This window comes from Bos javanicus, chromosome 1 (genome assembly GCF_032452875.1).
Source record: "Bos javanicus breed banteng chromosome 1, ARS-OSU_banteng_1.0, whole genome shotgun sequence".
NCBI classification, from domain to species: domain Eukaryota; kingdom Metazoa; phylum Chordata; class Mammalia; order Artiodactyla; family Bovidae; genus Bos; species Bos javanicus.
The window spans coordinates 82,085,002-82,100,981 of record NC_083868.1 but is presented as its reverse complement, the minus strand read 5'-3'; the positions used below and the strand labels follow the sequence as shown (position 1 = coordinate 82,100,981).

The 15,980-nt window shown below is 38.1% G+C and overlaps 1 protein-coding gene across 3 annotated transcripts in view; it reads left to right on the top strand.

Annotated features, from left to right (window-relative positions):
- Positions 1-15,980, top strand: part of MAP3K13 (mitogen-activated protein kinase kinase kinase 13) — a 161,102-nt gene that overhangs the window by 288 nt on the left and 144,834 nt on the right. For all 3 annotated transcript variants that reach the window (XM_061413623.1, XM_061413632.1, XM_061413648.1), the window contains exon 2: positions 2,646-2,772. The gene's annotated coding sequence lies outside the window, so the exon portion shown is untranslated. The remainder of the gene's footprint in view (positions 1-2,645; positions 2,773-15,980) is intronic.

Here is a 15,980-nt window from a genome sequence, read left to right as displayed (position 1 = left end):
GAGGAAAGGCTCCTTGGCATACGGCTCCCTGGAGAGATAGGGATACGAAGAACTTTATAGGAACGGGGTCGTGAGGGCCGAGGTCATGGAGGAAATAACAGATAGGCTGAGTCTTCTAGGAATCGGTCATGGCTTGGGTGGGGGGGTTGAGGTGGGGGAGGTGATGGTCACAGGCTCATGACTGTTGGCGCTCGGAGGGGAAGACACAGAACCTGGACACTGAGATGAGCTGATGTAGAGTTCATTTCCCTCCTACCCGGTCCCCCATCCTATTCTGCTAGTAGGGAACAGCGACATCGTCTTTTCATTTCTTAATCTAGGACAGTGCCTTGTCACTATTAGGCATCATTAGATGCTGTCAAAAAAATGAATTAATGAACGCACGAACCCAATTCTGGCTCACCTGGGGGAGCTTCTAAACTTAAATGTTCCTACTTCTAAATGTAGAAGTGATGCCAGCTTAGTTTGCTAACTAGTGGCTTTGAGAATGTCAGTGCAGTAGAGGTTCGGGACGTTGTTATTGTTTTGTGGTTACTGAAACTTAGAAATGTGTCTTAATATTTTTCCCTGGGGTAGGTGGAGAGGAAAGGCGATCGGTTTGACTTTTTTCAGGTTTCTTCACTTTTCTGGGAATAACTTCAAGGTGAATGATACCGGCCAGGAGTTGGCCATCAAATAAATTGCAGTTGTAGCAATGAGCTTCTAATTAGTGTTGGTGTTCCTGCGTGCTCAGTCGCTTCAGTCTTACCCGACTCTGCGACCCTAGGGACTGTAGCCGGCCAGGCTCCTCTGTCCTGGGATTCTCCAGGCAAGAACACTGGAATGGGTGGCCAGGTCCTGCTCCAGGGAATCTTCATAACTCCTGCGGATCATGCACTGCAGACGGATTCTTTACCACTTAGCCACCGGGGAAGCCCAATTAGTGTTTTAAGTGCTTCTTTTCTGTAATATGAACTTATTTTTCTTTTTCATAATGTTTTCTTTCTTAAACTGGGGTGCTTTTTACATTTGAAATGTAAATGAGAAGTATTTCATAACAAAGATTAAAATAGTTATATACAAAAGTCCAGTCAGAGATTTCGTCTGGTGGGTACACAGTTTTGTGCATTGTGCCTCGGAAACCCCGTGGACTGCAGCCCACTAGGCTCCTCTGTCCCTGAAATTTTCTGGACAAGATTACTGGAGTGGGTTGCCGTTTTCTACTCCAGGAGATCTTCCTGTCCCAGGGATAGAACTGTTACCCCGTGTCTCCTGTGTCCCCTGCATTGGCAAATGGATTCTTTACCACTGAGCCACCTGGGAAGTCCACATAAAGGGTTAAGTCCTTCTAAATAGTTGTAGGAGGCTTCCAAAAGAATGAATCTCTGTAGGTTAAATTGTTTCCATAGTGAAGTATTTGTTTAGGTGTCTTGAATGGAATAGAGAGTGGGCATGTGCTAAGTCCCTTCAGTGGTGTCCCACCCTTTGCAACCCTATGTACTATACAGCCCACCAGGCTCCTCTGTCCATGGGATTCTCCAGGCAAGAATACTGGAGTGGGTTGCCATTTCTTCCTCCAGGGTACCTTCCTGACCCAGGGATCAAACCTGCATCTTTTCTGTCTCCTGCACTGGCAGGCTTACTGCTAGCGCCACCTGGGAAGCTCAAAGAGTGGGCATAGACCTAAATAACCTGATTCTTTTTGGTTGTCAAATGGAAAAAAAGTGCAGATGACACATCAGGCTTGTAGTAAGATCTGGGCATGAATCCCTATCTAGATGCATTGATTGATTTAGATCTAGGGAGGTGATTGTGTGTAGGGGTTTCATACTATCAAATGAGATGCTGCTGCTGCAAAGTCGCTTCAGTTGTGTCCGACTCTGTGTGACCCCATAGACGGCAGCCCACCAGGCCCCTCCGTCCCTGGGATTCTCCAGGCAAGAACACTGGAGTGGGTTGCCATTTCCTCCTCCAATGCATGAAAGTGAAAAGTGAAAGTGAAGTCACTCAGTCGTGTCCAACTCTTAGCGACCCCATGGACTGCAGCCCACCAGGCTCCTCGGTCCATGGGATTTTCCAGGCAAGAGTACTGGAGTGTGTTGCCATTGCCTTCTCCATCAAATGAGATAGTAGCTCCTAAATGGTTCTAGAATGTTGTTGTTGGTTTGGATGTAATGGAGTAGGGAAACCTGAATTTCTAGCTTTTTGTTTGTTTTACAAGGAAGAAACGAGTAACCATTTTTAGGTTTAACGATCTTAAGATGTTATTGAAAATAGGTTGGAAAAAACTAAAAGTAGAGATTCGAATACCTTATTGAAGTCATACAGTTTTTAAAGTTTGCCTGCCTTTAAACCTTGTTTTCCCAATTTCTGGAAATTGCTGGCAACCAAATGATTTTCACCTTTCTGTGCTCTTACTATGGTATGTCCTTTAGGATACATGTAAATTTGGTACAAAGTAATGTTTTGAGATCCTCTAGATTGATGTTAATATTAATGTCATAAAGTCTAATTTTGCTACCTCAGTGTGCTGTTCAATGTCATGTCCATTAATTCTGCACATCTAAATGACTATATTTGTAATATGTACGGTAACTGTTATTCATAATAAATTGGAATCCAAGTGGTGACTTACATATGTGCATTGATGTTCTTGAGGTTTTCAGTTTTGCAGAACTCTGATATCTGTGGACGCTAATATGGACTTCATTTAAAGAAATCCACGGACCAGTAAAGGACAAAAACATGAATCAGTTTGTATTTTGGCATTCAAATCCTAGCACTTTGGGAAAGGTAAGTTGTTAACTGTTTTATTTTAGGTGAAAAATATTGATAGAATAGCTCTGGATTGGTCTAGAAAATTATAGGATTTTGATTGAAAAATATAGGCTGAATCTCTTTGAATTATATTTTAATCCGGATCTTCCAAAGAAGTTTGAGTTTTGTTCATTATGTATGAGGGAATGTTACTATTTCTCTGTAAAACTGATCAGAAATTAGAGAGATTGACAAGATATGTTATTCTTGGAACATTATTGCTCTGTTTTCTTTCTGTTGAATCTTCCTTCAACATTTTAGAACCTGTAAGTATGGGGTTGCAAACAGTCATTAAATCATCGCACATCCAAATTTGGCTCTGTAATAGAATGTGTCCCAAATCTAGCCAATTTTATTTTATGCTTTAGGTTAAAGCAAGAAAAGAAGCCCCTAGGTGTCTTAAAAAAAAAAATCCTGTCTTACGTATGCTATTTTCCTTTTTCTCCATTTTAAAAAATATCTTAGATGATTCATTCTCCAGGCCTTTAATCTTTCTGTCCTAGGGGCAAAGGTTCTCTTTTTAAAATTTCTGTTTTTCCTGGTTGAAGAATTTTTAATTTTAAAAACTTTTAACTTCTAACTTTGCAATAATATTAGGCACCTTTTAATCACTAATTATTAAACTTGTAGTTTTTCCTGGTCTCTGTAGACAAACTGGCTTCTTGTTTGGAATGCTTTCTAAAAATAGGTTTTACTTCTAGGATTCCATCTTTCAGATATATTTGCACTTGCACATAAAAATTTGTTTATAAACATATTCATCACCATATTATTTGAAAGTAAGAAAACAACAACAACAACTAGAAATAACCTGAACATCCTCAGCAGAGTCTGGTTAAATGAACGCTTTTATAGAATGTAGTATTTGTTGCTCTTAGAATGAGTTAGATCCATAGGTGGGGATAAGGAAAAATCTCTAAGATACATTGTTAACTAACATAAACAATATAGAACTGTATGTATAGTATATTTTCATTTGTGTTTTTGAAAGCATATATTTCTATACATACCTGTAAAATTTCTTCAGATCCACATAAGGAACTTAGGGCACTTAAGGAACAGGTACTCCCAGGGAATGAGACTAGAAGTCTAGAGAAGGAAGGAGTCTCATGTTTTTTCTGTATTCTCTTTCTGGTGGATTGTTGTTGTTTTTTACTCTGAACATTTATTTTTAATGCTAAGAAACAAACAGCAAGGCTTTAGGTTAATTATGTGAACTCATTACTATTCCTTATGTCTATTGTCCTTAGGATTATTTGCACTATTCAGGAGGAATGAGGTTGCACAAGTGAGTTGTTTATTTCAGAGCTGCATGAAAGGTTTGGTGATGTTTTAATATGTTTGTAATCTTGGCATTAGATTATTATTCGTAATAAGAATTTGTTAATAAATTAGGTGCTTAGTGTTGCCGAGTTCAATGCCCATACACACTTCATAGCTTGTGCCTGACCTCCCTATGTGATGCGGGTGTTGTTACCTTGGTTTGCAAGCTATGCTTGGGTTGGATTGCCACGGTTCTTCTGAACCTCTCTTTACTGCTGAATGGATGGACTTGTTTGCATTGAATTACTGTTTAGCAACTCTACTCTTTAAACAGACCTTACTGTTATTATTTTACTTTGTTCTTGAAGTCTGGAACTGGCTTAAGGCATTTCAAAGAATGGCTTGTTCTCTCTGTTATAAAACCAGGAAGCCAGAAAGATCACTTAGATATATTTGGATAATTTCATTCTGCATTGAGAATATCCCTTTGAATTGCCTGTTTCTCTGCCTTGGACTCAGCAAAAATTTCTGATGACTTACTTCTCTAGCCATCTTTGTCTCTCTACACTTTCATTGGATGAAATTTGGATTAAGAGTAGTGTATCAGTACAGTGAGTTATACAAGAAATTTGAAGATGTAATAGTACCATTTTGTTAGTGGAGGGATTTTATTTGAAACTTGCTGGAGAATAGGCTATGTAAGATACATACCTATGTAACACTACTGTCATATAAAATATATCATTGTGTGTCTTGTTAGAAGCAAAATGAAGGCCACTAATCTAGGGGCTGAGTCATGATTAATAGAATAGAACAGATTATGGTATGCCAGGTGTTTCAGATCAATACCACATGGGCTGACTGTTTTGCATATAAATCATTTCTATTAAATAATGCTTTGCTTCTTGAGATCTGTGAGACTAATCAGTACTGGCCACAGAAGGTTGGGAGGAGGGGGAATCACTGGGCAGAATGCCTAAAGTAGGAGTCCTTATTCTTGCTAAGAGAATGGATAGCAATGAATTGAATCCAAGGGTAGACTGTGTTTTCCTGAGTCAAGATGAATGTAGTAAAGGTGACTTATAGAAAGAAAAGAAATGAAAGTAAATTATATGTAGAGAACATAGAATTGGGCAGATACATGTGTGTGTGTGTGTGCAGGTACATATATAATACATTATATATTTAAAATGTATATATATTATTATTTCACACATAAATATATTTTATATATTTTTGTGTGTGAAAACTACAAATTCTGCATAGGAAGGTATCCAGTTAATACAAGAGAAAAAAAAAAATCAGAATTTTAAGGCCTCAGAGCTGGACTGTTAGCGGTTAATTCATAATTGTGAGAACAGCTTGAAGAATTTTGGCAGTGTTAAAAGATCATTCACAGGGCCCAAGTGATGTAAAGATAGACAAAAGCCTGAGGATGAGAAAGTTAAAATTTAGTAACACGTAACATTATGGTTAAGGGTATCTTTTAAGATTCTGTTTTGTGCCATTGTTTTGAGTAGGGGGGAAAAGAAGAACTGAAAAATATATTGCTGTTCAATTTGAATTCAGCTAGATTCATAAGCTTTTCCTAGTGTGCCAATTGTATATGACCAAAATGGGTTAATTGGACCCATTACCTACAAAGCAATTAGTTTTTGTATATTAATTATTAGATAAACCTGGAAGAAGGAGAGAATTGTTTTTAATCAATCTTATGATTATATAAAAGGACGACTGTGATGATCCAAGTTGAGAGCACTGAGACTACTTTGTTTAGAAAAAAGAAGACTTGGGAACAGTTGGAGAAATGCCATAGGAAGTGCACTTGTTCTCTGTTATTTGAAGCCAAAATTAGTTCTAAATGAGAGAAGGTATAGATAGAACTAGTCAACAGTGGAGCAGATTGTGTCCAGAGGCAGTGAACGCCAAGTCGTTAGGGTCTCTTAAGCAAATTTTGAATGTTGGCAATGTTGTAGAGGGTACTTCTCATTGTTTGGAAGATTGTACCAAATTATTAATAAGGTATCTTTTAAATCTGAAAAAAATTATACTGCAGTAAAGTGTTTTATTATGGTATGTGTATATGTTCTGTTATCCCTGTATTTAAATTCTGAGAGCTAACTTAACTGCTGCTCATTCAGCTACTAACTTCAGTTAACATATAACCAGGAAATAAAATTACCTGAGCTTCCAAATTATAAGACACAAAATCTATATGCTTTTCTCAGGTCTTTACTCAGTTCATTTACATTTAGACACAGTTTAACATGCTTAATTAACTGGATCTAACTCCAGTGTATTAGAAGCAACAGATTCTGAGTGGGCCAAAAAGGAAGTTACTCGGTTGTGTCCAGCCCTTTGCAACCCCATGGACTATACAGTCCAAGGAATTCTCTAGGCCAGAATACTGGGGTGGGTAGCCTTTCCCTTCTCCAGGGGATCTTCCCAACCCAGGGATCGAACCCAGGTCTCCCTGCATTGCAGGAGGATTCTTTACCAACTGAGCCACAAGGGAAGCCCATCAAATAGAGGCAGGCACATTGACAAGTGTGGACAGCAACAAAGTCAGAAAATTGACCAATTAATTTGAAATTGGTAGCAACCCAGGCTTTTTGGTGAGATGAAAACTCTTCTGTGTTCATGGATATTCAAAATGATAACCCTGACTGAACTTAAATAATTTGTGTTCAGCATTTTCTATTTAAGAATACCTAAATTTTAGAAAGATTTCTTTAGTTTGTTTTGTAAGACAGATATTTGGCATCTGGAGAGGGTACGTGCATTGTACGGTATAAAGAGTTAGGCCTCTAGAGCAGTAAACATAGATTTGGATCTGGGCTCTAGTATCTACTTGCTGTTCTATTAATTAAGTTTATTATTCAGTCTAAGCCTCAATCTCTTCTAGAAAATAAGAAGTTACTGAAAAGTAAGTGTATGTAAAAGCTTTGCTTATATTAGGTGTTAAGTAAATAATAGCTATTATTATTTCATTATTACTATAAAGCCTACTCTACCTCGAATTTCTTTCTCTTCAAATAGAGTAGGAACAAACTTAACCTGATAATTTTATTGTAAGTTTATATATATTAATGCTAACAAAGATGATGACATGCTTAAAAAACCTTTTTTAAAAATCATGTAAATAACCCATGTCCACTTTATAAAAAATAGGATGTAGAAAAAAAAGATACGTATATCCCTCCCAAAAAGAGTAAAGTCATCTATAATCCTCTACCACTGTTAATATTTAAGTGACGTGCTTTATTATTATTACTTTGGGCTGTGCTGGGTCTTCGTTGCTGCACGGGCTTTTTCTCTAGTTGTTGGTAGGCCGGGGCTACTTCGAAGTTGTGGCGTGTGGGCTTCTCACTGTGGTGACTTCTCTTATTGCAGAGCACGGGCTCAGTAGTTGCAGCTCTCGGGACTCTAGAGCACAGTCCTGGTAGTTGTGGTGCAGAGGCTCCAGGGGTCAAACCCACATCTCCTGCATTGGCAAGCAGGTTCTTTACCATCTAGAAGAATCTGCCTGCCAATGCAGAAGACGCAGGTTCAGTTCCTGGGTCAGGAAGATCCTCTGGAGAAGGGAATGGCTAGCCACTCCAGTATTCTTGCCTGGAGATTTCCATGGACAGAGGAGCCTGGCAGGCTACAGTCCATGGAGTCACAAAGTCAGACATGAGTGAGTGACTAACACACACACAGACACACACACACAAAGCCACCAGGGAAGCCGCGTGCTTTAAAGTGCTTTCACGTCCCTATAGGATGTCACTTCTGAGTATTGACGTCTGAAACTGATTCTACCTTACTACTATTGGAAAACGTAAATTAGTCACTACACTTGCTATTCTGTGGAGAAGGAAATGGCAACCTACGCCAGTACTCTTGCCTGGAAAATCCCATGGACAGAGGAGGCTGGTAGGCTACAGTCTATGGGGTCGCTTAGAGTCCGACACAACTGAGCGACTTCACTTTCACTTTTCACTTTCATGCATTGGAGAAGGAAATGGCGACCCACTCCAGTGTTCTTGCCTGGAGAATCCCAGGGACGGGGGAGCCTGGTGGGCTGCCGTCTATGGGGTCGCACAGAGTCGGACACGACTGAAGCGACTTAGCAGCAGCAGCAGCTTGCTATTCTGAATATGCAGTGAAAGATTGTGACATGACACAATGTTGATTTAAAGAAAGCCCTAGTTCTAGAAAGCTTTGTGTAATGAAAACAGTTTTGTTAGAGGAGTGGGTGTACGTTGGTGCTGTGGGGCTGGTTGGCCTGAGTTTGAATTCTGACTCCACCCTTTACTAGCTCCGGAAGCTACCTGAAATTTCTTAACTTCTCTGGACCTGTTTCTTCACAGGTAAATTGGGGATAATAGTAATACTTAATTTATGAGATCATTTTGAGGAATTACTCAAAGTGCTTAGAGTAGTCCTGGCACAAAGTATAGACTCAGTAAACACAAATTGCTCTTATTAATTTTTAAAAGCTTAATTCTTTCTTGGGGGAAAAAAAAAGCATGTTTACTGGAGCAGATTAAAGAAATAAGTTAGAATGAGCACAAGAGTAGTCAGTGAGATATACTACATGTTTATCTTTTGAACTTGCAAAGTGGTCTGAAATTTTCCATTCGAAGGCTTTGTTAATTTTTCTACCCGTTTAAATCTTCTCAAATCATGATATTCCCAATTTAGCTTCTTTATTTACCCCACAAAATCAATTTCATTTTATGTCGTCTCATCCAACAAATATTTTGGCCATGCTTTCAAAAATCAAAAGCCCAGGAAATTATCATTAAATCAGTTTATCTGACTACAGCCCATGGTGGTTCTGTAAGAACTTTAAATTCAGTTGCAATTTGATGTGAAGAATGTTAATCAAAGTGATAAACCCATGAACGTATTTATTCTTTCAGTACACTATAGCTCTTTAAAATCTCTTTCCTTTTCTTCTTAATTCCTTTTTGTTTTCTTCTTTTGCTCTTTCAGCATTGTATCTAGCAATCTGATTAATTACTGTTCAAAGAATTACAGTTTTTCGAATCCCTCAAGAACTTTTATTAGACTTGCTAGTAGTATCTTTATGTGTTTTGTTTTAAAGTATCAAGTACAAATTTTTGAAGACCCTGGGGCCTACCATAATTATGTGTTCAAGATTTGAGTTTGAATTACTTCATCAAGACTTAGATCCTCTTCAAAAGCCTCAAGTCTCACCTGTATTAAAGCTCTCCTTTGAACCCTCTCACAAAAATAAAAGCTTAAATGACTCAAGTCCATTAGTACCTTGCCTTTTATATCCTTTTCTCTGATTTCTCTTCAATTTCCTTGGCCTTTAGTGTCTTTCATGTTGCTTATGTTCCTTTAGACTACAGCCAAGGAATCTGTGCTTTCCAAAAGAATGTGTGTCCAGGGCCATAAGTTTTCACTGATAGAGAAGTGTAAATTTAGCATGATAAGCTTAGAATCAGGTCTTTTGTTGTATCCTATAAAAACCTGAGTCAACACTAAGAAGATGAGGACGAAGTGGTAAAAATATGTGAGGTCAGATTATGCTCTCAGAACCTATGTGTTTTAGAGAAAAGAACCCTCAACCTAAAATTTAATGATTCTTAGTCTCTCAACTGGGCTTCCTGGTGAGGTAGTAAATAATTTGACTCCCAGTGCAGGAGACACAAGAGACGTGGGTTCAGTCTCTGGGTTAGGAAGATTCCATGAAGAAGGAAATGACAACCCACTCCAGTATTCTTGCCTGGGAAATCCCATGGACAGAGGAGCCTGGTGGGCTATAGTTCATGGGCTTGCAAAAAGAGCTGGACACAATTTAGCAGTTATACAACAGCAGATATCTATGTGGTTTAATCCCTCATCTTCAGATCCTTCAAGTCATATGTTACCTTCTCATTAAGGCTATAACAACTTATTTAAAATAGTAACCTCACCACCACCCCCAAGGCACCCCTATTCCCCTCTCTGCTTTACTTTTCTCCCTGATACTTATCTCTGCCTGATGTCCTGTTCACCAGTGCTCTCCCCAGCACCAGAACAGTGCCAGATGCACAGTAGGTGTTTAGAAGTTATTTATTAAGTGAATGAATTTAACTGGTATTCACAGAGGTATGTGTTTGGGACAATAAACCGAATTATGGGGACCTAGTATTTTTTAATGACTTTTAAAAGAATGAATTAATTAAATTTATTTATAGCTTGCTTTGTTCTTAATATGTGAAGCAACTTCTAAAAAGGTAACTTCTAAAAAGCTGATGTCCTGTTCACCAGTGCTCTCCCCAGCACCAGAACAGTGCCAGATGCACAGTAGGTGTTTAGAAGATATTTATTAAGTGAATGAATTTAACTGGTATTCACAGAGGTATGTGTTTGGGACAATAAACCGAATTATGGGGATCTAGTATTTTTTAATGACTTTTAAAAGGATGAATTAATTAAATTTATTTATAGCTTACTTTGTTCTTAATATTTGAAGCAGCTTCTAAAAAGGCATATAGTACAGTGGGATGAAGACATATAAAAAGAACAAAACAAAGTGAGTGAATTGATAATAGTAACATTAAACTGGGGTAAAGTTAATGTAAGAAGGTTCTCCATAGTGACTAAGGGCAGATTGTAAATTTGACTCGTTAAAGAATTGCTCAGAAATGATAATTGGACTCGAATCATGAACTCTGTTCTGTGGCACAGGTCACAGACATTTGAATCTTACCTAGGAACCCAGAAAACCTATTTGGTTTAACTATAAGAACTTGTGAGATTACTCTTATAAAAATACTTGCTTTCTATATTAGGAAATTTCCTATTGGTATAAATTTGATGCTGACCGTCATAGCTGTCAGCCTCTGCTTCTGTTGTGTTAGGACATTTCCAAGGTTGATTCAAAGGTTTGCTGTCAAAGATACCAACCAGGACCTCAATTACTCTGACTTCTCCTACTTGTAGGGTAGTGTGAGATTCCAGTGGTTGTGACTCCCTTTTAAGATACATAATCGGAGCTTAGAAATAGATTTTTCATTGTGCGATATACACATATATCAAGTTACTCATATATCAAATTATTGTATTGCATACCTTAGACTAATGTAAGGTTGTATGTCAATTATATCTCCATAAAACTAGGGGGAAAGGTTTTTATACAATCAACCACTGAATTGGGGTGGAGAATTGGGAGTTAAATAGGTGAATTAGACTTCAAGAACCCTGTCACTGATAGAGTAACCAAAATCAGCTATTCTGTGTACATGTGAAATTAAATGGGACGTTGTGCAGTAATATATGTCTTTCTGTTCATGAGATGTATATGTTCCAAATTCTGTGTTGTCTTTTTCTTGTCATTTAAAATAAATAAATGAACACTAAACAAAACTGAGAATTCTGGAAATGCCTGTAGGCCAGAGATAAAGTGAGGGCTGCAAGAGGGGTAGACAGTAAACTCTGCAGTGTTTCATTAAACAGAGATGGCATTTTGAGACAAAAGAGGACAATATTTATCTAAGTGGTGTTCCAGTGGCAAAACATCCTTTTATTTGACTTTTTCTTATTTTTTTACCTTTCTCCTTTCTGTCTTTGACCTGGAGATAAGCAGTACTTTTGGAAGGCAACGTCTATCCTGTCCTATTTTTCAGATAGAAGGGAAGTAAATGAACATCAGACTTTTAGGGAAATAATGAAAACATGACTTTAAAAAAAGAATTTATGTTCCACATATTTCAAAGTCAGAATATGGGGAGACATCCCACTCCAGTGTTCTTGCCTGGAGAATCCCAGGGACGGGGGAGCCTGGTGGGCTGCAGTCCATGGGGTCGCGAAGAGTCGGACACGACTGAGCGGCTTCTCTTTGACTTTTCACTTTCATGCATCGGAGAAAGACATGGCAACCCACTCCAGTGTTCTTGCCTGGAGAATCCCAGGGATGGGGGAGCCTGGTGGCCTGCCGTCTATGGGGTCACACAGAGTTGGACACAACTGAAGCGACTTAGCAGTAGTAGCAAGACACTACAGAAACATTCAGTTCAGTTCAGTCGCTCAGTCATGTCTGACTCTTTGTGACCCCATGAACCGCAGCACGCTAGGCCTCCCTGTCCATCACCAACTCCCAAAGTTCACTCAAACCCACGTCCATTAAGTCGGTGATGCCATCCAACCATCTCATCCTCTGTCGTCCCCTTCTCTTCCTGCCCTCAATCTTTCCCAGCATCAGGGTCTTTTCCAAGGAGTCAGTTCTTCGCATCAGGTGGCCAAAGTATTGGAGTTTCAGCTTCAGCATCCGTCCTTCCAGTGAATATTCAGGACTGATTTCCTTTAGAATGGACTGGTTGGATCTCCTTGCAGTCCAAGGGACTCTCAAGAGTCTTCTCCAACACCACAGAAACATTAAGGTGAACAATTTGCATAAAGGGAAGGTAATTTCAACAAAAGCTTTATAACATGTTGCTAATTAAATGATCATATTGGGTTATATTTAATCTCTTAAGTATACATTATTCTAACAGTATATAAGTATACTTTATGCTAGTTTAAAATGTACTCATTTTGCTTTACATATTTTATTTGATGGAGCTTTATGTTCATTTTTTAAGGAAATCAAATGTCTCTTCATTTTGGCATTTGATGAGTAACAGTAAAAACTTGAGAACAGACAGAACTATCAGTGTAAAAATAAAGCAAAGGTCATCATATTTTCTGGCATAAGTGGTATAGGAGCAGAAGGATCTTGTTTTCAGTAAAAGTGTTGAAATGGCAGAAAGAAAATATCCCCAACAACTTTGCTGACACAAATTTTGCTACAGTGAGGATAAAAAAAATTGTCCCAGGTTTTAACTCAATATTTCCTGAACTGTGTTACTCAGAAAGGCTGATACAGCTAAAAGATACTTCGTAAACCAAAACGGTTCTATAATGACTTAAGTTTGGAAAATGTCACATTCTTTTTTAGAAATTTATAATGCAAATTAGCATTTTCCAAACCTATATGTGGCTAGCAAAGAGTCCGACACCACTGAGCAACTTTCATGTATGTGTGGCTAGAACTCTTTTTAATAACCCTTGGAACAAGGTTTCATGCATAGAATGAAATGCTATTCAAGATTGAAATGCTAAAATTGAAATTCATAGAAATGCTGTTCTAGATTGAAAAATAAATTTGAAATATATATTCATACATATACACATGTATGTTAATATATTCTATTATAGCATAATATTTTATATCTTCTGAAGTTAATAAATCCTGATTGTCAATGAAATTTTTATTCATTATCTTTAATGAATATAGAGGTTAGAATATTAAGATTATTTCAAAATTTGCACACACATACTAAATTGAATCGTCATTAAATAATAGTATAGCACTGACATAGATAATCACTTATCTTTTCCTGGACACATTCTCTTTACTTGTCTTCCAGTTCATCGCACCCTTCAGACTTTCCTCCTACTTCTCTGACTATTCCTTGTAGTCTACTCTGTTTCTCTTCAGTTTTTTGACTTCTGAACACTGGAGTGCCCTAGAGATCAATCCTAGGACCTTATCTCTTTTCTACCTAGACTCATTTCTCTTATCTACTCTCCAAGTTTTAATACCTTAAATACCAGAACATTTTTAATCTCCAGCTTAGACCTCTCCTCTGAGCTCCAGATGTATAAACATACCAGCTTAACATCTCCATGTATATGTCTACCATTCATCTCAAATTTAGCATTTTCAAAACTGAACAGCTGATCATCCCTCTCATCAAACTTCTTTTTAATTTTCCTAATCTCGGTAACAGACAATTCTATCATTATTGTTTCTCAGCCTTGGAGTTATCCTCGATGCCCCTCTTTCTCTCATGCCAACCATCTGATCCTTGAGAAAGTCCTGTTGGCTCTGCCCTAAACGTACAGGCAGAGTCCGGTCACTTCTACCTCCTACCTTAACCTTCTTTCTTCTACCCTTGCCCCTTTCTATCAACACAGCAGCCAAAGTGATCCTGTTAAACAGAAGTAACATCAAGTCACTCTGCTCAAAACTCCAGTAGCTTCCTGTCTGACTAATAAAAACCCTTTGACGTGATCTGCTCCTACTCTTCACCAGGTCACCTGTTTCAGCCTTCTCTCTGTTTTAAGGATTTTGCTGGTGCTGTGCCCTGTGCTTGGAATGATCTAGAAACCATGTGGCACTTTCCCTCACCTCCTTCAGGATCTGACTCGGAGGTCACACTAGCTACACTCCCGACTCTTCCTCCCAGCCACCACACACATGCTTATACTTCTTAATCCCTTTTCTTGCTTTCTTTTTCTCCTTCTCACTATATACTATTCCATGTATTTTCCTTATTTGTCTTGTCTACTTCTTTATCCCAGCTCCAAATATAAGCTGCATGTGAGGAGAGTGATTTGCTTTGTCTTTTTTATTCTCTGCTGTAACCCTAGTGCCTAGAACAGGGTTTAACTCATAGTGAGAACTAAATAAATATTTGTTGAGTGAATGAATGAATCATGTATGAAATTGCTCAAGTGGTTGAATATAGTATTGCTTAATTGCCTTAATGTGGCTGAATATAAAATAATTAAAGGCTTTTTGTTTACTGAAATCAAAGTATTTTTGACATAATGGGAAAAATCCCATTTAAGCTGAGACTTTCTCAAAATGTCAGTGTATGTTTATACTCATTCGGTTACTGCTTATCAAACCCTGGATATTTTCAGGTATGCTGTCAGGATGCAATTAAGTAGTGCTTTCAATAGGTTTGTTGTTGTTCAGTCGCTCAGTCATCATGTCCAACTCTGAGACCCCATGGACTGCAGCGTGTCAGTCTTCCTTGTCCTTCACCATCTCCTGGAGCTTGCTCAAACTCATGTCCATTGAGTCGGTGATGCCATCCAACCATCTCATTCTCTGTCGTCCCCTTCTCCTCCCACCTTCTATCTTTCCCAGCATCAGGGTCTTTTCCAGTGAGTCAGCTCTTCGCATCTGGTGGTCAAAGCATTGGAGCCTCAGCTTCAGCATCAGTCCTTTCAATGAATATTCAGGATTGATTTCCTTTAGAATTGACTGGTTTGATCTCTTTGCAATTCAAAGGACTCTCAAGAGTCTTCTTCAACACCACAGTTCAGAAGCATCAGTTCTTCAGCACTCAGCCTTCTTTGTGGTCCAACTCTCACATCCATTCATGGCTACTGGAAAAACCATAGCTTTGACTATACGGACCTTTGTCGGCACGGTAATGTCTCTGCTTTTTAATATGCTGTCTAGTTTGGTCATAGCTTTTCTTCCAAGGAGCAAGCATCTTTTAATTTCATGGATGCAGTCACCATCTGCAGTGATTTTGGAGCCCAAGAAAATAAAGTCTGTCACTGTTTTCATTGTTTCCCCATCTCTTTGCCATCAATAGGTTAGAACTAAGTAAGTTACTCTTGAATGGGTAACGTAAATATAGTCAATAAGTAGTAGTATTTTTTTCCTAAACCTGCCATAGCATGTAAAAATAGATGTATATAAAATGGTAGCTAATTTACTGGGAGAAAATAAGAGTGAACATATAAATAAAAAATCACCGAAGAAAGCTCAAGAAGAAAAGATTGACTTCCAAAATTTTATGTGCTACAATGTAGTTGCCCTTGAAACCATGTGGTATTAGTACAGATAGGTCAGAATATAAGGAGCAAGACTGAAAACCAAAATTAGGCACATCAGCATTAAGAGGATTATTTTGAAAAACAAAAACCTAACCTGTGAATCAGAAATTAGCATGGATCCAATTCAGAAGAAAAAGCACTAGTATATGTACACCACATGCATATATAGAATGAAGACAAAGATGGAAACAAATACCAAGATAAAGATTTGTGAAATCAAGTTGTTTAGAGATTGTTTAATAAGCATGGACTATTAAAGTGATAACATTTTCTTAGTATACATAACGTATGCCAAAATT